Source organism: Bemisia tabaci, chromosome 10, assembly GCF_918797505.1.
Source record: "Bemisia tabaci chromosome 10, PGI_BMITA_v3".
Lineage (NCBI taxonomy): Eukaryota > Metazoa > Arthropoda > Insecta > Hemiptera > Aleyrodidae > Bemisia > Bemisia tabaci.
Window position 1 is genome coordinate 27,964,332 of NC_092802.1, and position 22,305 is coordinate 27,986,636.

General features: G+C 39.1%; 1 protein-coding gene across 2 annotated transcripts in view; it reads left to right on the forward strand.

The window, feature by feature from the left end:
- The window catches only part of hig (locomotion-related protein hikaru genki), a gene marked incomplete in the record, with an annotated part of 286,062 nt that overhangs the window by 194,398 nt on the left and 69,359 nt on the right, over positions 1-22,305 (forward strand).

Below are 22,305 nucleotides of genomic sequence, written 5' to 3' on the forward strand. Positions count from 1 at the left end.
GGCCTCTCTCATTCAGATGATCCTTTTTTTCTCATGAGCTCATGCCGATACTTGGATCTCCAGACTTATTTTTTGAATTAAGAACACATAAGATAAGACATTAAATAAATAAATTACGAATTTTTCGGTATATTTGTGAATATTCCTTTCCGGATTTTTTAGAAGATTTCGTCCGGGGGGTTTGACCTGAGGTGTCTGAGCATTCCAAGGGAACAGAAGCAATGTTGTCTCGAAAAAACATGTTTTATCCGGAGAATTTTGGCAACTGTCTAAGGTTGATTCGGCGTTCTTCTGTAGCTCGGCAGAATGCTCGGCCCCAAAAATCCAATATTTTCGATCAATTCGGCAACGTCAAATCCAATACATAAAGTAAACTCGCAGATGAATTACAGAAGGGAGCCATGTGTGGAACTTCCTTTAGCGTTTTAAAAAATGATTTTGTTTCCGATTCTTTTAAATGGAAAATATTTATTTATCGCTTTTCCGGTTTTTTGCGGCGTCTCGGTGACCGCTCACGTAGCTTTTTTTAAAGCGGCGGGAAACCGGGAACAAATGTCGCGTTCGGGAACATGATTTAGGGATAACGCGGCGGCGGCCGCGGGCGTGTTTATAACGCGTCGTAACGGGCTTGAGTTACCGCTTGCTCTGACCCGAGTCATGAGTGTTATTTGCCTTGATTCATGTACCGGGAAATATCGCAAGGCACTGATTACGATTCCTCCTATTCCGTGCGATTTATTCCTAACGGGACCGGGGCAGGAAAGGCGGAATTTTACTTATTTACTGTGGATCTGCTCCACTTTTCTTTGCAAAATAGTCGATGCCAATGGACCACTAGATAAGGTACAAATTTAAGCATTCTGATACATGTTCCTTAACCATATTTTACAGCGGAGTCGAGATCGCGAACATCGAATGAAATATAACATCAAACGAAGATCTCAACGTTTTTATGTTGATATATTTGGTTTATTGGAATTTTGAATGGGCCGCCCAAAGAACATACAGATTATGGATAGAAGTGATGAATCGAGGCAGATTATTCAATCGGTGTAATCAGACAAGCTCTTACTCGTAGGAAGTGATATATTTTCGTGTGTTGGTGATACTATAGAATTTTGAGTTAGTGATGATGAATTGAGTATTGATGGTGGGCGGATTGTGGGGTGTGAGGGGACTGAGATGGGATGTGTTGGGCGCGGTGGAGAGGTCGGGAGTTGAGAGTTGATGGGGCGGGAGGTGAGGTGGGTGGGGGGGTAGGATCAGATGCATTTTATGTTTGTCGGGAGGGGGGTTGTGGGTGGTAGGGATTGGGGAGGGAGGGGGCGAGTAGGTGAGGAGCATTTTGGGTGGGTTGGAGGGCGGTCATGTTTCATGTCTGGCGGTCGGGGAAGTGGTACTGTGAATCGGGACTTGTTTCGGGAGGATATTTCGCGGGGGGGGTCGGGTGGTTTAAGTCTGTTTTGTTTGTTTTGTGTTATGAGAGGTGCCCTCTGATTGGCTATGCATTGAGAGGTTGCGGATGAATTTTTGTAGTAAAAGAGCTGCATTTATGCGGTGGGAGTATAATTTTTTAAAAAAGAAAAGTAATGCTAGTAATAAATGTGTACAAAAGTAAAGGGGGCGGAATATATCCATTTGAAAGAACTTTCCTAACTTTTCTCGGAAAAAATATTTAATCGGGAGAAAGGAGGCAACGTTGGAATGCTCACACGGTGTCAAAACCCAACATGGGCCTATTAAGCTCTATTATTCGATGCCGCGATTATTCTAACGCGAGTTCTCAGAATTGCGCCAAACACAGTGCAGCCGGCGTTAAACGTATACGAGCGCCTGCAAGACTGCATGAATACTTCTCGGATTGCGCCAATTGCAGTGCAGTCGGTCAGTTGGCGTGAAGCGCACATTAGCCCCTACATACAAGACTTTAGGAATGCTGTAGGCTGTGTATCATCATTTTTGACTTTATGCTCCAAGTTTTACCATAATTATACGGAAAATATGTATCCGCATTGCAACCATTCAGAGACTTGGATGATATTTAATGTTCTTTTGGAAGAAAATAGAACGAGCGAAAATATCGAGAGTCAAATTTATTCTTTTAATTGAGGTCATTTAGGTAAGTTTACGACAACTTTTCGAAAAAACTGCGTCTAACTTTTTAGAAACCTTCATAAAAAATGAAACATAAAAGTGGTGCATAACGTTGCAATCAGAGATAGATATACACTTTCTTTCGGGTGTACTTGTCGGGTTTCGCATCCATTCATCTCTTTAAAAACTTGAACACGGATGTTCTAGGATTTTTGCGTGTAGTTTTTTTCAGTAGTTGGCGGGCGCGGAGCTTTAAAACGATAATGAAAGCTCTCTGGGCCATTCGTGCTGCCAGGGCTATTCATCGAAGAGAGACATGCCCGTAGGTGAAGAGGGAATGAACAGTACTTCGCGATGCGTAGTTCTATCTACCACAAACTACCAAAGTCGCCCGATTAACGCTTCCTCGTTGAATATTGAATAATTGCGGAAACGTGTGAGTTTTCAGTACCAGAAAAATTCGCGCAATCCTACATGCATCTTTAAAAAGATCAAAAAGGGGGTATTCGCGCAATCCTATCACAGCCAAACAATGTCCCCCTCGGATTCACCTTTTGTTCCCTGCCTAAAGAGATCCCTGGAACATAATAGTTTAATGGAATTAATCTAACAATATCGCATCGATTTTGTAAAAAATCTCGGCAGATTTTGAATTTTTAGCAAAAATTTGTGTTGGAATCCGCTGTGCCCACTTAAATTACAGTAAAATTGAGTGACTAAGGGATCAAAATTTTCTCTCTGAGGTGATGGTCATTTTTTCCCTTGCTTCCTTTGCACATCTCTGCACCGGGCTTTGAAATTATCTAATGATACGGCGACTATAATTGACGAAGTTTTAAGATGTCTGATCCATAAGCGATGCTTCATTGTGCCTCTGTGAAATGAATCGACCGCCCGATAGTCGGAATTTGTTTTCCTCGAAAATCACCATTCAACAGTGAACGAACTTGGAAGTTGTCAGAGGAAGTTCTTGCCTAGATTCAAAAGCGAGCACTTGCCGTCTTCTACGTCTCCGATCTAACACACAGAAATAACATCTTGAAATAACCCATAACTGAACCTGAAGAGGATTTTGAACTTTCTGTAGTCGTCCTGATTGAAATACACAGTGAGTCTGATACAAGCACCAACAAGCCAATAGGAATCGTAAGATGTATCATTGTCCGTAGATGTGTTTGTCCGTAGTGTAGCACAGAGAAAAAAACTGTATTTCAATCGAGAGATGTATCGATGAAATAAAATATCTAAGTTCGTAGACAAAATGATTCCACGCATTTAAAATTGACCATTTGTTTTCAAAAGAATCTTCGTATTTAGAGGAATTACTTTTGAAACAAAACCACGAGCATTATAGTCAAAGACATTTTGCTTTTACCACTTACGTGGAAAATTTTCTCGGTGTAAAATCAAAACACGATTTCTGCCGACTACCTGACGAGCGAAACCCTATACTAGAAAATGGGAAATCGCTAAAATCTCACTAAACCAATACCAAAACCAAGGGTGTAAAACTTATTTCAATTAAATATAGATATATTAATCAATGTATTACATTTTAGGAAAAGTAAAGAGAGACGTAAAAATGACGATAGAATATTCGAATCCATGGACGAAACGTTTCCGAAGATCCCCTTTAAAACTGCCGTGCTGAGAATTTCAATGTTGCCAAATCTCTTCTCGGAAGATATGCGTACTTTTGAATTAATGAGAAAAAAAAACCACTAAGAAGTGGTCCGAATACTGCATGTAACAAGGTGGAGACATGGTGCTGGGTCAACACCGTTTCGCGGGGAAATCAAAGCCAAGAAGTTCCGAGATTATAATTGGAGTCAAAAATATGTTTTTTTTTTTTAAATTTAAAAGAAATTATTTATTTTTTAATTTAAATTTATTTTTGACTCCGATTACAATTTTTGGAACTTCTTGGCTTTGACTTCCCGCGAAACGGTGTGGACCCAACACCATCTCTACACCTTTTGAAGTGAGTTATATATATTTTGCCTTGAAATTTTCCTACACTTTCGATAGAATTACGAACAAAGTTCCATGCATAATCGGAAGAAAAATATTCAGAAATTTCCCCGAGAAGTCGTGATTTTTCGAAGGAGATTTAGCAACGCCTGAGGGCTCGTACGGCGTTCTTCCTTCGCAAGGTGGAAAGCGCGTCCACGCTTTTCGTCACTCAGTCCCCACACCATCGTTTTTCGTCGACTGTGCGTCATCGGCGGAGTAAGGTCGTGAAAGGCAGCCGTGACGGGAAATTAATTGGTAATATAAAACATCTGACTTCATTACCGGCTTTTATTCGCTCGACTAAGTTGAGCAAATCAACAATGAGCTGGTTAGTTTTGAAGTTGACTAACGAACACTCTCCTCAGTCACCGAATATCACACCTCAGGCTGCCCCCCCCCCCCCTTAGTTTCAAAAACACGTTTAATTTTTATTAAAAGGGTCCCTTGAAATTTTCTGTGCAATCAAAGCCATCAGTCGACGTAAGAGAAATTTGAGGGGGGGGGGGGGCGGTATACTGCCGTGCTAAGCAAGAACGCCGTAAATCCATCAAGATTTTCCCTCGTTGTTCGGAACTTAACACTTTATAAAATTTAAACCGTTTTACCCATGCACCTCAAATTTTCAGGCTAAGTTTTTGATAGTATTTGCGAACAAATTCTGTAAAAATATTCTCCCAAGGTACGCAAGTTTTTCTGCTGTGATACATCCTTTCCGAAAAATGTAAAATGGCGTTTACGTTAAACCAATTCCTGACGAAGATATTAACGTTTTTATTTCACATTGGTTACGAGGAATTTGAACTGCCCGCTCACAAGAAACTCAAAGCTGTACGTGAGTCAAATCGCCCACTACAACGGTTTCAGAAAGCTTCTCAATCAAGCAATGTTCATTTCCCACCATGTGTTGTTCAAACTATTAGTAATTTGCTATAACTGAGCCAAAGCGTCAAGATTGAGGTTGCCAGATTTGTATATCGCAGAGACTGTCATGATAACGTTTAGCGCGCGATGTGAATCACGCAGAGCATTGAGTTTTCACGAGCGGATGGTTTGAATTCACGGATTAAGAATCATTCAATATCTTCGTAAGGAGTTGATTTCGATAATTTTTGTTGTGCGCATCGTGTTTTACGTGAAATTTTGGTTAAGAAACATGTATCAGAATGCTTAAATTCGTACCTTGTCTAGTGGTCCATTGTGCAAAACTCCATGTCCGCAATTTAGCCTGAAATGTTCGCAAAATTTCAAGAAAAAATATGCATGACTTTCCTCAATAATATATGTGTTACTCCAGGAAATTTGGCAACTCTAAAATGTTCATACGGCGTTCTTCCTGAACACGGCAGAAAAGGCGACCGTTATTTCAAGTCCCGCGGTCACCTTTGAAAAGTCCGCCGGAGGCGCCCTCGCCCGCCTCTTTCGACTCCGGGTCGGACTTATTTATATTTCATGCTCACTTTTTCCGTATTTTTCTGTTTTCGTTGCCTGTTTTTTTCGTCTCGTTTCACGTCCAATCCACTTGGATGAAAGAGGCATTAAAATAATGGGCCCAGAAACGTTGCGCCAACGTTCCTTTCCGTCCGGCAGGGTTGCCGAGCGAGTCGTCTCTGGTCGCGAGGCATGAATAATCGATTATCGATCTTTCCTATTTGAAGCTGTAGTAAAGAATCGATTATTAAGGTGTTTGTTGCGAACCTTATCGATCCTTTTCTATAGGTTTAAATGGCAGATCAATCGATGTATCGCAAAGCACCAGCGGCGAGGCGTGAATGGTCGATTATCGATATCTCCCCATTTGAAGCTACAGAAAAAACATAAATTATCAGTAAGTTCGTTGCGAACACTCTGTCTATCGATCATTTTCTATAGGTTTAAATGGCAGATCAATCGATATATCGCAAAGCACCAGCGGCGAGGCGTGAATGGTCGATTATCGATATCTCCCCATTTGAAGCTACAGAAAAAACATAAATTATTAGTAAGTTCGTTGTGAACACTATGTCTATCGATCCTTTATTATAGGTTTAAATGACAGATCAATCGATATATCTCAAAGCACTAGCTGCGAAGCGTGAATGGTCGATTATCGATATCTCCCCGTTTGAAGCTATAGAAAAAACATCGATTATTAGAAAGTTCGTTGCGAACACCCTGTCTATCGATCCTTTATTATAGGTTTAAAAGGTAGATCAATCGATATAATCGCAAAGCACCAGTGGTTGGGCGTGAACGGTCGATTATCGATATCTCTCTCCTTTAAGCTGTTGTAATGAATCGATTATTAAAGTTTTCGTAGCGATCGAATCTTTTCTATAGGTATTAAAGCAGATCAATCGATAAATCGCAATGCGCGCCGTGGTGAGGCGTGAATGGTCGACTACCGATAACTCCCGATTTTAAGCAGTGATATGGAATCGATTATGGCGACAAAGGCGACAAAGGGGTACAGAAAGAGTGAAGAAATCAGTTGTCAATGTCTGGCATGACCTAGCGTAACGGAGGGTTACGTTACGATTGATTAGATTAGTTTCCACGTTTACGCTTTTGAACGACTACTTGTCTTTACAATTTGTGTTTTTGGTTTGCACTGAATAAAAAACTCCGGCCGTGGAAGCCGTACTTACGGGCTGTATAGACATGCCATCCACGCTCCGGGCTCAGAGGCCGAATGTTCCGGGCGTAGCACTCGGAGCGATCGAAGCCACGACCCCAGCACCCGAAACTTTCGGCATCTGTTTCCGGTACGGACGATATGGCTATACAGGGTGTCCCAGGATTAAGTGCGAATATTTAAGGAGTCGATTATTTAGGTCAAAAAATTATGTTTTTGTAGTACAACTTTTTTTTCCAAAAACGCTTTTACGGGGGGCCACTCCCCACCTTCTTCGCGGCCACCCGCGCTCCATTTAGTCCGTATTATCTCGAAAACGATGAGTCATAGCGAAAAAGTGCTGGACACATTATCACAATATTTTTCAACGCTGAATCTATAGGTGTCGTTAAAAACCAATTTTCGTCGCTGGAAACATTGATGTTGGCTACTTTTAGGTGCGATACTCCCCCTCAATCCCCCTTTAATATGCGTTTTCTCTGTTTTGGAGGTCAAAAATAAAAAAACGCTAAAAATTACCTCCATTTTCCAATTTTCATTAATATTGATTGATAAACATTGTCACAGTGTTCGAAGAGACGATTTTTTTCTCCAACTTCGGGGGGCCATAGCCCCCAGGAAAAGAGTTTTTGGAAAAAAGGTTGTACCACGAAAACGTCTTTTTTTCACCCAAAGAATCGACTCCTTCAATATTCGTACTTAATCCTGGAACATTCTGAATAGCCAGTAACTTATTATTTTTCAGTGTGCGAATTTTGGCGATTTTGTCTACCCTATTGGCGCTCTGGTTTCAGCGCTTTCGGAAATGTACGATGTCATCGGAGGTTTGACGTTAAATTATCTGCGTCTTCTTTTCGCTCGTTCAATCAGAGGAATTTCAAACAAGTTGGTTTTTGCAATCGCTAGCGATAGCAATATTCGTCATGGGAACTTTTGCTTCTGGGATATGAAAATGTTAAGGTACAGTTCGTTTGTAGTATCTTCAGAATTGAAGGGGCTATGTAATTTTGTGTCGACATCTCTTTTTTAACATTTTTAATTTTTTTTCTTTGCATACAAGAAAGCTGTTATTTACCAATTATTTATTTTCGTTGGATTATGTATGGTTTTCGGAAGTTAACGCATTTAACTTTCAGTTTCGTTTTTTCGGCGTAAAGTATGATATTTTTTACTCTACGCATATGCCCGAATACGCATCATAAGTGACCTATGTGCTTCCTAAATTGCCATTTTTTTCATTCAAATAGATGTAACTGAAATGTTAGATGTGTACTACCTATACTACTTTCATGTCATTGCTTTTATTTATTTATTTATTTACTTTTTGCGTAGGTATAAATTGTTATTTTTTGCTGAATTTTGGAGAAAATATTGCTTTAAGAACGTGGAATGTAAATTAATTTTATTGAAAAAAGAAAATACCATCATTAATTTGGGCGAACAGAGAAAATATACATCAATATTTGGGTCAACACCTCCCTGATTATAAAAAGGATTAATATATTAGTATTTCTGTATCAAAAAACTTAGCTTTTGTCTTCAGAGATACAATGATTCTAGTCCCAGTCAATTTGTTTTATTGAATAACAAAAAAACAAAAAATAAAGAAAAAAAAAACAACTGAAATGTTAGCCATACTATTTTCATGTCTTTCTATTTGTATCAATAGGTACTTTGTGCTTAACTTACGAACGTTGAATGCAAATTAACTTTATTGAAAAAAGAAAATAACGTCATTAATTTGGGGGAACATGTGGCTGATTATATAAAGGAGGTATATTCCAGTATTTTTGTTTAACATATTAATTCACGAGAAAATGTTCGTACATTTATCATCTAGTATTAATTATTTTTTGATGATTAGTCTAAAACATTCAATACAACCATTAAAAAGTAACACCCATCGTCGGGTATCGAACTCCCGATCGCCCATTGCCCGCACCTAATAAAAAATATGAGGCAGTTTAGTCAACTAGGCTATAACGGTTTGGCGAGAGACAGAGTAAAAATAGCATACAAAAGACTCGGGCAATGGGCGGGACTTATCACAAGAGACCTTGACGCTTTGAGAAATGAGCTAAGCGCATTACTGAAGGAGCTATGGTTCGCACTGTTTTAATGTGTCTCGAGGTTCATCCCAGCATGCATTCGCGATCGCGGCAGTTGAGCGAAGGCAATATTTGCGTATCCATGAATTAAATCAATCAATCGAGCTCTGATTTTGACTTCTTTGTCCGTAACGAGTCCTCCAGAACAATTTTCCACCTTGTACGATGGTTATTATTTCTTTACTTCTATTTTTCAAATTTGAGGTGGGATAATGGCGGCTTCTCAAGAGCACCGAGTTAGGCGATCTTTTGCACCAACGAACAGAAAACTGATGGCGAAAAATAACCAATCAGAACCTCCCAAAAAAAAGAATTTGCCCCAAATCGGAACTTCGTGGTTCTGCGCAGATTTACCAGTCAGACACGACATCTCAAGGTGGAAAAAAACTCGCTGAGAGCGAATTTTAGAAATCAACACAACTTGACGTAGAGACATGATTGGCTAAAAAATACAACGGTTTTTGATACATCGGAAAATCAACCAAAAATCGAAGACTGGGCGAAACGCTCAAGGTCGCAGAGGCATAGGGAATCCCATAGCGATAGCAACGGAACGATTGTAATATCATGGGGAACTCCGTTCCCATGACAAAAAATAAACGGAGAGCGGCAACCGTGACTTGTGTCAACGGTCGGCAGTCGGTTGTCGACGAGACGAGAATATTTTACCGCTCGAAATGATCACGTCCTCTGTCATTATTACAGACTGCGCCGTTTGCACCCCTTCGTTCCCTCCTCCTCCCTCAGCCCCCCTCGTCCCAGGCCCAGTTTTCTTTCCTCTTCATTCCCTTAGGTTTTTTAGGCGCACCGTTGTCGTCTTCATCGACCTTATTCGTCTTTTTCGCGCAAGGACACTTCTTACCCTAGTAGCATTTTTCAACGGAAAAGTCGCGATTTGTTGCGATTTTGTCGGCGATAAAATCGCTAAGATCGTCAGCATCTGAGCGATTATCCTCGCTCTTGTTGCAAAAAAATCGCGATTTCATCGCCCGGCAATTTATCGCGATATTATCGAAACAAAAATCGCGATATATGGCGATTTAATCTCAATTTTATCGACGAAAATTGATCGCGGTTTTATTGAACAAAAAATTGCGATGCATAGCGATTTAATCGCCATAAATCGCAATTTTATATTCGATAATATTGCGATAAATTGCCACCGATATAATCGCGATAATCAACCGATAAAATCGCTGTTTATCGCGATCACTGCTACTTGGGTTATCCTCTTTTTTTTGATAAAATGAAAAAAGAAATAAAGGAAAAACTTGAAAAATGTAATACAGAGGACTAATGATCAGAAATAGGCTAAATTGGAATATCTTTTATAGATATTTTGTTAAGAAAACGCTATAATTGAAGAAAAAACGTTTTAATGCACATACAAAACTAAACGATATACAGTCAACTTTCCCCGAAGTAATGCCATCAGGCTCCGCTCCTGGGGCTTCATTAAGTTAAGATCTTTTAAACTATCTGATAAAATCCTTTTGAGCCCTGTTTCAATATGTCTGTCAAATAAAAATCCTCGTTTTTCTGATGATTGAGGTCACGTAATTTTGTATGCGCACATGACCTTAAAAGTCACATTTTCAGAATACATTGGTATTTTAATTTTTTCTTCCAAGCTGGGCACTCTTTTTTAAAAAAATCGAAACGGTCCTACAAAAAAATCTCTATCTACGTCGGAAGTTTAGAGAAAGAACCAATTTTCATGAGAGACGGGTTGAAGTTTTCCGAGTGAATTATCCGAAATTGTATGTTCGAGCGCTGCTATAAATTACTGAGTAAGGGCGAAAAAACAGGATTGGCCACATGCAGTGGGCTGGTCACGGACTTTCGTCTCTCACCAGGCTCGACTGGCCAATTTTGGTATTTGTTAGTAAGTATCCAACTTCAGCCAAATGTTGCCTGACAAGCCCACAAGTTACCACAGGTTTCATTGTTACATAAACTGTATTTTAATGAGCTTTCAGTCCAGATAAATTACTTTCACATAAGGAAAGAGCAGGGGGTAGTTGGATGCTATGGACGTTTTCAATTAATTGTGGTTGTATATCCCATTAAATTAGGATACTAGCCCAAATTTCCCGATACTAGCATAATTAATTGGTAATGTCCATATCATCCAACAAACTACGGTGTAGTACCACAATTTTAAAGGATAACCCCTAACACTTTTTCTCGGTGTTATTTAAGCGCATTCAACTCATCCGAACGAATGCAAGCTTTTCGAAGATTCGAAATCCAGAATATTGTGACTATCGTAAATTTTCTGATCTATAGCAAATTCATTGGTCTTCCATGAACAAAACACCAAGTTGAGCCGTTTATTCTGTTTGACGATATATGTAAGTAATGTTCGACGTGTGCAGTGTTTATGAGTTACTGTACGTTGACTGGTGGAATCCATAAATTTGTAAATTTTCAGCTCAAACCACAGCCTCCTATTTCGCCTGAGGTGGTCGTGTCTCATCGGAAAAGGTTTTTGCAACTTCCAAAAATTCCATGTAAAAAATCCAATTAAAAAAAAGGGAAAAAATTCTTTAATTTTCTACGATTTTTGTCTCCCTGTTTTTCACGAAATTTTTTAATTGGATGGAAGTAACTAATTTTTCCATTCCAATGAATTTTATTATACTTGAAAAATTGAATTTTCCATCGATGAAAAAGTTGAATTTAAGAGGAAAAATTCACTTTGACTGGGTCTGCTGCATGCAAAACATACAGCCGAGTGAATAGACTTTCTCCGAATTAAAGTTGGAGAACGATTGGAGGGGCAAAAGCTACGTACCAGCCAAAACGGATTGACGTAGATTGACGACAGAGTGACATTCAACATTAACGTCGTGGCCCAACACTGAAGTTTTTGTAACATCAGGATTTTGTAAAAAGGTATTCTGACTTTCAAACTTTTTATCAAACCAGCAGACTTGATGTAAAAAAGCTAAGTGTTGGAATGTTCAAACATGCATACTGATGTTTTTTTACACACTTGTTATGCGTACATCTGTGGAAATGTGTATTCTGTAAACATTTGACGTAACGACTCCAACGAGAGAGATAGACACTCATTTTTGTGTTGTTAAAAAAGATTTCAGTTCATTATTAAAGGAGGAAATTTTATTGGGAGAAATTCTTGTACATTCTGCTCGACTTCAGATCCACAGACCCAACTCAAAAATTTACAAAGATGTAGGGACAATGATGATCCATTTCCTTCCAGAAAAAATTGTGTTTGGTGAAGCAATCTCTACGTAAAACGGACCAATTATTAAGAGATTTATTTGAAAGAATTAATTTGTTTCGCCCAAAAGACACTCAATTCGTGTCAGCACAAGTCATCGATCAACATCAATTGAAGTCCTATACAGGTCCTAGTTTTTGGGTAAAAAGAGTTGATTCTCAAGGATCTATTTTTTTTTTTTTTTTTTTTTTTTTTTTTTTTTTTTTTTTTTTTTTTTTTTTTTTTTGGTAGCTTGCTCTTCCATATCAGGTGTGATCATACAACTAAGAAAACAGTTTCATGAAAATTCCATAGAATACACCTACTTCACTTCCGGAAACTGCGGAAATATTCCCAGGCCGAATTTTGTCGGTCCTTTCACAGAGAGGTGCAACATTCATCGATGAGTCTCAACCGCACCATCGGCCATTAAGAAGCGCCAAGCCGTTTTTTTTTGTGCAGTCGAGACTCGTTCTAAGTATATTTAATGTATTTGCGAAAATTCGGTCCTCGTGTCGAATTGTGATCGTAGACGAAACCTTATGTTGTGGGTCAATTGTCGATCACGGTAGATTGAAAAATAATGAAATAATTGCGGTCACCAACCCACAGAGTACCCTAATTCTACTTCAATCAATTGGAATACTCTGTTTTCGAGTGACGCATGATGAGCATCGTCCTTTCTTGCAATGTCATTTTATTTCAGTTTGTATATTTACAAAAATGATAGTAACTAGGACAAGATTTTAAATCATTTATAAATTCACATGTTTTATTTTTATATGAACCCGAAAAACTTTCCCACGATTTCGATATGATAAACTTTTAAAGTTTAGTTGAACTCGAGTTTTGCCTGCGACAAAATTTATCTCATTCATTTCATTTCCCATTAAAATTTATTACACTAAAATATATAAAACAGACACAGACGACATACATTCTGTCGATCGAGTTCCAATGGTGGATTTTTCTAGTGTTTGATCATGAAACCAATAGAGGCCGCTGATATCCATCGAAGTCAACCCAAGTAAGGTCTGGGGAAAACGTTTCCTGCAAGACTTCTATAATTAGAATGAGATGGCGCATGCTATGGGAATGACGTAAAAGCAAGAGCGTTAGGCTATTCCTCTTCGAAACCTAAAATTTTTTGTACTGTGAAATGCGATACTGGCATTTCAAAGACCATTAAAAGTGTCCAGGAGCTGTAGATTGCAATTGCGTTGGAATCGTAGCGTGAGAAAAAACTGAAAAATGACGTTCGTACTGATACTTGAAGTTGGTCACGTTGACGAGATTGGTTCGTGACGATGTTGTTTGATCCTTAAGCTGAATTTGTCTCTTACGTTAATGAAAAAATCTGAAAAGCTATAAGAAAAAAGCAAAATTGAAAACTTGATGGTTCAAGGTTAACTCGCTTTTTCCCACTTTTGCATTTAACACATTTGAAAAAATGTACGAGCTAAAAGGCTTTTTTTGTGCTTTGGGCAAATGACTAATACATCTGAATTTAGAACTAATGACACGGATGAAGGCAGAACTCGTGTATCGGACGGAAAAAACATTTCGTTCAATTTTTCCATTACCTGAGAGACATGCAGGGGACTTCGAGTGCTGCTCACCAAAATAGATACATATACGGATAGTATCTATGACTTCGCCATCTATGTTAGTGCTTACACTTTTGCCTGTTTTACATATTTTCTATTAAAGTCTGAAGCAACGTTTGAAAACCAAAACCCTCTCATGGACAGTTATTTTTGGGATGGATGGTTAAGTGAAGATTTTAAACCCTCTGAAACTAAGACCCTAATCTTACTTTGTTACGACTTGTCTTTTTAAGAATGACGTGCGATTTGTACATTACATATTGATTTGTATTTATTTGTACATTTTGTTGATTTTTATTTTATATTTAATTAAATAAATAACCTCATCTTATTTTACTTCTAAATCCTTTTTTATGATACTTCTAATTGATTTAATCTATCAATTTGATATATAGAGATAATTCACTTCAGTTTTAACCTGAGATCTGAAAAAATTGATAGTGCCTAGTGTGTTTCTTTACATTGAAGATATTCGGATGTGTATTTCAGGAATAGCAGTCCAAAACTGCAGAAGGATAAAATATGTAACTGTGCAAATAAGTACAGTGAGCTATCGACTTTGACATAAACATTGTAAGGATTTAAACGTAAAGAAGACAAGCTCTCTTGCTCTTTACAGGGCTGGAGAGTATACTACAATGAACTAAGCAAAATACTTGAGCATTTGGACGTTAAATAGACTTAACTCTCTTGCTCTCAGGGATTGGCGGATCCGTCAAATTAGCAACATTGTTTTTCTTCATTGAAACCTATGGAAATGTATCGATTCTTGGAAGGGCCAGGAGCTCCGACAAGAATCGATTATCTACCATAGGTTTAAATGGAGGGAATCCGGTGTTGCCAAATTGCAGAATCCGCCTCTACTCTCAAGAAGATCGAATTATTGCTAATTTTGCGATGGATAAAACTCGCCTAACTGAAGGTCCTTAATTCATACGAGATGATAAACCAGAGTATCACACTAGAAAAAAGCAAGGGGAAAATTCTTACACACTAGTGCAAGACCCGTTCTCAATTAAGGAAAATTCGCAATCCATCTAATCAATGATATTCTCACGATTTTTTTGCGACTTTTATTTTTGAAATGGAGAACTACTGAACGGATATGTTTAAAAACTGTAATAATTTTCGTTCTCTGCGCCAATAGATTTTGTGAGTTAAAATTTCGAGGAATGGCATTGATTTGTTCATCTGTAAAAAAATAAAAAGGGGGCAGAGATCTCAAAAAAGAGAAAACGAAATACGTGGTTTTGGAGTTTCACCGTCGATTTCCACTCCATCTCTGCCGTGCTAAGGAAAAACGCCGTATGAACGTTTGAGAGTTGCCAAATTTCTCTAGCTAATGCATGTATTTTTAAGGAAAGTTACCGATACTTCTCCTTAAAATCTTCAGATGTTTTAGATCAAATTCCGAACAATAATATCTGAAAATTTTGAAGAAAAATGTTCACAATTTTCCAAGAGAATGCGGTTTTCAATGAAGTAATCTGGCAACGTCTAAAGGCCCATGCGGCGTTTTTCCTTAGCACGGCACTCCTAAAGTCCAATGCTGAACGATAACATCACAAGCAATGTTGACTTTGCAACACCGCCGTAGAAATATTCGGGCCAATGAAATGGGACATTTCGCACTTTATTTGATATTTCAATGTAGTGCTTGAACGATGTGGCACGCGGAGGCGAACATTTTTAACTGAACCTTTTTAATAAAGTTTAAAAAAGTTGCCCCGGCTATTCCCCTATCCGCTCACTCATTCATATTTCTCCGAGTGCTATTGATTAATAACATTCTGCTGCGCGGCTGCAAAACCGCATGCCCCCGCGGTGTATTCATTGAACTTAAGCGGTTTTACCTCCGCGGGTGGCGCTCCAGCGGTGTTTAGCGCCACTCAGTACCAACGTACTCGTGTTTGTGTTTTCTCTCTTTTACTCCCGCTTTAATTTCCGTCTCCGAGCAGTGGGCGTGTCAACAGAAGAATTCGGACTGGATGTGGCAACTTTGAAAACTCATATTTTTGATTAAATACACAAAAAGTAGAAGTTTAGAATGGCGTCATCGAGCGAATTTTTAAGAGGGGTTTACATGGCTTTTTTAACCAAATCCTGATGAGGACCTTTTTTTCGGCCCAATTCATTAGTCTGTTGAGTTCAATGACAACCCGTATCTGAACCAAATCTTAAATTTCTTGACCCACCTCCGGAGGTCTGTCGAAAAGTGGATGGGAGTTAACATTATGAGATATACCTCGAAAAGCAACCAATTTTTCCAAAATGTCAGTACTAGGTGCGACAAAAACAACAACTGAGCAACAACAACCGCAGTGAGGTGATGATGATGAAGCAACGTTTAAAAAGTGCACATACATTTGTAAATCTTCATTACACTTTGTATGATATTTTATACCGTAGAATAAGTCGTGGTGCATTGGCCAGAGGCGCGCTTTTTGAACCTTATCCAGAATTTGGCTCGTTTTCATCAGGATTTTGTTGAAAATTAGATTTTCAATTCTGATTGTTCCAAATTCTAACACGGAGATACAACAGTTTCGATAAAAAAAATTGACAAAATCCAGTTGCGAAATGCCTATTGGTTTTTTTTTTTTTTTTTTTTTTTTTTTTTTTTTTTTTTTTTTGCAAATTTGTATTTCTAAGGCGTTCCATAAAACTCATAATGGGACAAAATAAACGACAATATTTGAAAGAGTCAAAGATTTAAAGTCCGACCTTGCCCAATTTCTCATCCCATTAATCCACTGTGCGCCGTTCCTAAGCCGAGAGGTGTCAGTGCAAATTCAAGGGTCGCTATAGTTGACACTCGGTGCAGGAGAGACCTGACCTCATTTTTTTATCTCTTTTAATTAACGCTCTCTTCTGGGACACGCCTCCGATGAGTATCGATACATTTTTATTGGAGCGTGGAATTGCAGCTCGAATTATGCAACTTAAGTTAGAACAATCGCTGCTATACATGCATTCGAAGAAGATTGAGTATCCTGTGTAGAATGGCGGATGAAAAATTTAAGTGGATCTTTTGTGCTATTTAAGAGAGCGCTCGTAAAGTTGGAAAATAAGACAGAGCAAAAAATACTTATACAAACAATGTTCCTCAATTATGGACTTTGTTGTAAAGTTCCACCAAGCGTCTCAGTTGTTTTAAGAACTGATTGCGAGTAGACGCACAAGTCGAAAGTTGGAGATGTAGCCAACGTGCGATAAAATCCAGAAAACTGGAAATACAAAGGGAACAATCTCATTCCAGCAGAATTTTCCCGCAAAGAGATACGTTGTTTCCGGAACGTCGTTCCGGGGCTTCATCTTCGCCGCTGACGTCACTGGCGCTTTACAATCCACATTCATTCTTACGGCCCTCGATTAACGAGCACACCCCATCTTTCCTTCCTGCAGAAAGATCTGTTTGGTGGAAATTCGTCCAATGGAGATGTTGCATGTGAGAGGAATTTGCGATTTGACTGTCGATTCTAGTGTGAAAGTTTGCGAGAAATACGATGGTCCCACTGTTTTTCTACGAAATTGACTGCCCAATCTCAAAAAAAGCTCTCAAGTTGAGGCCGAAATGGAGGGGATATCCCACGCTGTCCTGAGAGTCCACCTCTACATCAAGACGAACTCTCCATGCAAAGATAGGGAGCAAAATACATTAGCAGTGCTGCCACGTTTTCATTTGGGTACTCCAAACTGAAAACCTGCAGCCCTGTCGATGTATTTGCTCCTATCCTTTGTCATAGAGAGTTTGTCTTGATGTAGACGTGGACTCTCAGGATAGCGTGCGGATATTCCCTCCATTTTGGCCTCAACTTAAGAGTTTTTTTTAGCTTGGGAGTTGATTTCAGAGAAAGCCAGTAGGCATCATCGTGTTTCTCGCAAACTTTTACAAAAGAATCACACAGTCAAATTAATTGCAAATTCCTCACACATGCAACATCTCCATTGGCACAAGAAAAACTAGCTCCAAAAAATTAACCGACATTTTGTGTTACACCGTGTTTTACTTCCAATATTAACAACCATTTTGGTTACTTTTTCGTACCGTGTAGTTAAAAAAACCTTGTAAGTCTGGAAACCATTGGAAAGAAAACCTAGGGTCCAACGACCGTTATATGTAGGTCGTGGGCCAGGGGAGGAAGTGAGTGTCTTAATCCTGCAAATATTAAACCCTCCGCCGGGATTCAACCCCCAAGTCCTCTAATTAATCGCTGGCCGCGCTGACCACTTGACCCGCAACCCCACTGGTGAGGGTCCCCGGTTCCTCCAAACTGCTGTTTTAATTATGCGGAACGAACACGCTACCACAGGTGTCAAATCGCGTGGCGAATACCTAGAATTACGTCTTGTATCTCACGGTCGTATTTGAATCAGTGAGTTTGAAAACACACAAACTCGGGAAAAAAATTGTTCAGGAAACACCTAAAACTGCGCAGCGGGCGAAGAAGTTAGTTTAAGAAAAACATTTTTGGTGACAAAGGACAGGTACTTAGAGACTTTGTAAAGCACCAAGTTGAAATCGATACAACATGTTTGATGACAGAGAATTAAGCGTTTAAAAATTTCCGAGTTGGTGTGTTTTCGTTCTCGCCGACTTTCAGATACTGATTTTTCATAGTCTGCGTAGAAAAATTTACATTTTTCGACCTGAATAACGCTTGAATATTTATAAAACTTGTTGGTACAAGGTATACTGAACCGAAAAAAGAAAACCGCAAAATCGGATGGTCACCCGTTTCCCTTGAAATGACCAAAAAATGGTATTTCCAATGAAATACTTCGATTTTTCCCTTTTCCCATCGCTGCTTCGAGCACTTCCGATTGCAATTTCGAAATTTCCTTTTGCGTGCAGATGCTTCTATCCATAAGTTTTACTAAACGGAAAATAAATAATAATTATTTAGTAAAATAATTTACTAAATAAATGGAACTATGTGCAAGTGGAAAGATGGGGTATGCTCGCGGAAGCTGTATAAGAAAGAATGTGGTCAGTGGACATAGTTCCTTTTGAGAAAATGGAAAAGCGGGATTTGACACTAAGTCAAAAGGATTGAGCGCTAACTTGTGAGCCGTGGGGATGTGACAAGAGCGTTGTGGACAGGGCTCACGAGTTAGAGACTGACGACCTAGTCGTTGTCGCTCGTATGTCGCGCCTCCTCGCGCACCCGGTCCTTACCGCTGACGTCACCGGCGCTTTTAAAATCCCATTCATTCTTATGGCCCGAGCAATAACGAGCACACCCCATCTTTCCTCTTGCACATAGTTCCATTTCGCATAAATACGTCCAGTTGCTCCTTGAACAGCGAGCTGATCGTTGATATTGACAGGCAAAGAAGACTTAGGAAATTTCAATCAGGAGGCTAAGATTACCCATTTAATATGACTCCATCAATTACTCGATTCGCAAAAGAATGAACGAACTAGGTTTACTTTTAGTGATATCTTCCTTTTGTGATATCTTTAGTGATATCTTTCTTTCTTGTTAATGTTTCAGGTAAGTGTTCACTGATCACGCAACAGATCATGCAACTGCAAGAATTTGTCAGACGTAAGTTTAAAAAACCGCTTTAAAAAATCGCTTCGTTAGGAAAGAGCGAGACATATCGTGAACATAGGTATGTATCGTATAATGCAGTGGCAAGGTGTGATAGTCGACTATCGATATGTTCCCTTATGAAGCTTGATAAAGAATCGATTGTTATGGTGTTCGTTGGAACGCCCTGACAATCGATCTTTTTTCATAGGTTTGAATGGCATCAATCGATATATCGGTTCACCATAAAAAACCGCTTTAAAAAATCGCTTCGCTAGGAAAGAGCGAGACATATCGTGAACATAGGTATGTATCGTATAATGCAGTGGCAAGGTATGATAGTCGACTATCGATATGTTCCCTTATGAAGCTTGATAAAGAATCGATTGTTATGGTGTTCGTTGGAACGCCCTGACAATCGATCTTTTTTCATAGGTTTGAATGGCATCAATCGATATATCGGTTCACCATAAAAAACCGCTTTAAAAAATCGCTTCGCTAGGAAAGAGCGAGACATATCGTGAACATAGGTATTTATCGTATAATGCAGTGGCAAGGTATGATAGTCGACTATCGATATGTTCCCTTATGAAGCTTGATAAAGAATCGATTGTTATGGTGTTCGTTGGAACGCCCTGACAATCGATCTTTTTTCATAGGTTTGAATGGCATCAATCGATATATCGGTTCACCATAAAAAACCGCTTTAAAAAATCGCTTCGCTAGGAAAGAGCGAGACATATCGTGAACATAGGTATGTATCGTATAATGCAGTGGCAAGGTATGATAGTCGACTATCGACATGTTCCCTTTTGATGCTTGATAAAGAATCGATTGTTATGGTGTTCGTTGTGAACGCCCTGACAATCGATCTTTTTTCATAGGTTTGAATGGCATCAATCGATATATCGCAAAACACGCCACGTCATTGGTATGATGTTTTATTTCAAAATTGTACTTCATTCGTTTACGAACAAAAAATTATGGGAAAATACGGAGAAAAGTCGGAATAGGCATCAACGCTGCAATCAAGCGGACGTTAAAACCGATTATGTCTGGATGTTTATTCTTCATGGGCATACTATGTTTTTCATAAGTAGGGTTGTCGAATTTCGTTTTTCAACAAGACGTTCCTACGAATATCGATGATTCCTTGAGATTTGTACTTCTACATAACACCATAAAAATTAAAATAATTTTTTTTTTTTTTTTTATCCCTTTTTTCTTTTTTATTTTGCTTATTAATGTTTTGGAATTGCCATCTTCTGCAGCTCACTGACAGGAAAAAAGAGAAAAAAGTGGACTCGCTTGCTCAGAAGACGAGAGGGGTCAAAATCAACTAAAAGCACGTGTGTCAGTAATGTGAAGTTGAGCAGAAAAATCCTTTAAAATCCTAGAGGAAAGAGAGCAGGATAGTTTTCTCACATGTGGTGCCTGCATGAATATTTGATGAAAAAATTGAACAATGACTTTTTTCTTGTGCTAAAAGTAAAACTTGCGCAAACAAAAAAATCGTTAAAATCCGGGGGGACGTGCATTTTCACCTTTTTTGAATTTGCCCGTCGCTGAAATTTTACGCGTTGAGAGCGGATATAAATGACGTCCGGCGGAAAGCAGACGTAGATAGGAGGTAATTTTTTTGGAGGTATATGTTACACTTCTTGGAATTCGTGAAATCGTGAACGTGTTTGGATTGTAAAAAAAATATACCGGTGGCGTGGCGTGTTTTGCGATGTATCGATTGATATGCTCCTCAAACCAATGAAAATAGGTCGATTATCAGGGCATTCGCAACGAACAATATAATGATCGATTCTTTACCATAGCTTTAAATGGGAAAATATCATGGTCGATTATAACGCCTTGCCACTGAAACATACACATTTTCCCCTCGGTTATTTAACCTCAGTCTGGTGTTGCGAGGCTATTTTTTTTCTCTTTTTTTGGAAAGCTTCAATCCAGTGACGTGCGGCGTGCTTTGCGATATATCGATTTTGGTCTGTCATGAAAAACCTATGAAAAGGGTTGAATCAGAATGGGCCTTTTTTCAAGGCTTCTTTGGAAATGAAATTGCCGGATCAATTTGCTAAGTTGTTAAAGTTCTCTCAGAATAAAGACGGGATAGTAACAGAGCCCGTATAGAAATGAAGGCGTAATGTGATTACATAATCGGTGATAACTGGCCTGGCAGTTACGCAACTGGTTATACAACCGCTTATCATGCCCCGGCCTCATTATGCAACCATTAAGTGAAATAATAAAATCTTTAAATCCTTGGTGTGTCGAATGCCAGGAAACAAATAAACTAGAAATTTAAAAGAAAATACGAATCTCTTAATTTGCATGCCCAGCTTGGGCGAAATAAACACAAAATTGACTCCTGTCCCATTCAAGGGTCGATCAACAGGGTGCGCGCAACAAAAACCTTAAAAATCGATTCCTTACCATAGTTTCAGATGGAGACGTATCGATAATCGATCATTCACGCCTCACCACTGACTCAATGCAGATAAAGTCCCTCTGTTTTGCTGCCGCTGATGTTAGCCAATCTCCACGGGAGATCAAACTGCATTGATTACTGCTGTGCTGTGGTAGAACACCGTTTGCGCCGTCAGAATTTGCCAAATTTTCTTTGACAAATCACAAATTTTCGGGGAAAATTGCACAAATTTATCCTCGGACATTTCGTAGAATGTTGTTCTTAATCTAATCTAAATCGTTCGAAAATGGAGATGTTGCATGTGTGAGGAATTTGCGATTTGACTGTTGATTCTTATGCAAAAGTTCGCGAGAAACACGATGGTGCCACTGGTTTTCTCTGATATCAACTCCCAAGCTCAAAAAAGCTCTCAAGTTGAGGCCAAAATGGAGGGAATATCCCGCACGCTATCCTGAGAGTCCACGTCTACATCAAGACAAACTTTCCATACAAAGATAGGGAACAAATACATTGACAGGGCTGCCATGTTTTTAGGTTTAGAGTCCCCAAATAAAGTGGCAGCCCCGTCAATGTATTTGCTCCCTATCTTTGTATGGAGAGTTTATTGTCTTGATGTAGACGTGGACTCTCAGGATAGCGTGCGGGATATCCCCTCCATTTTGCCCT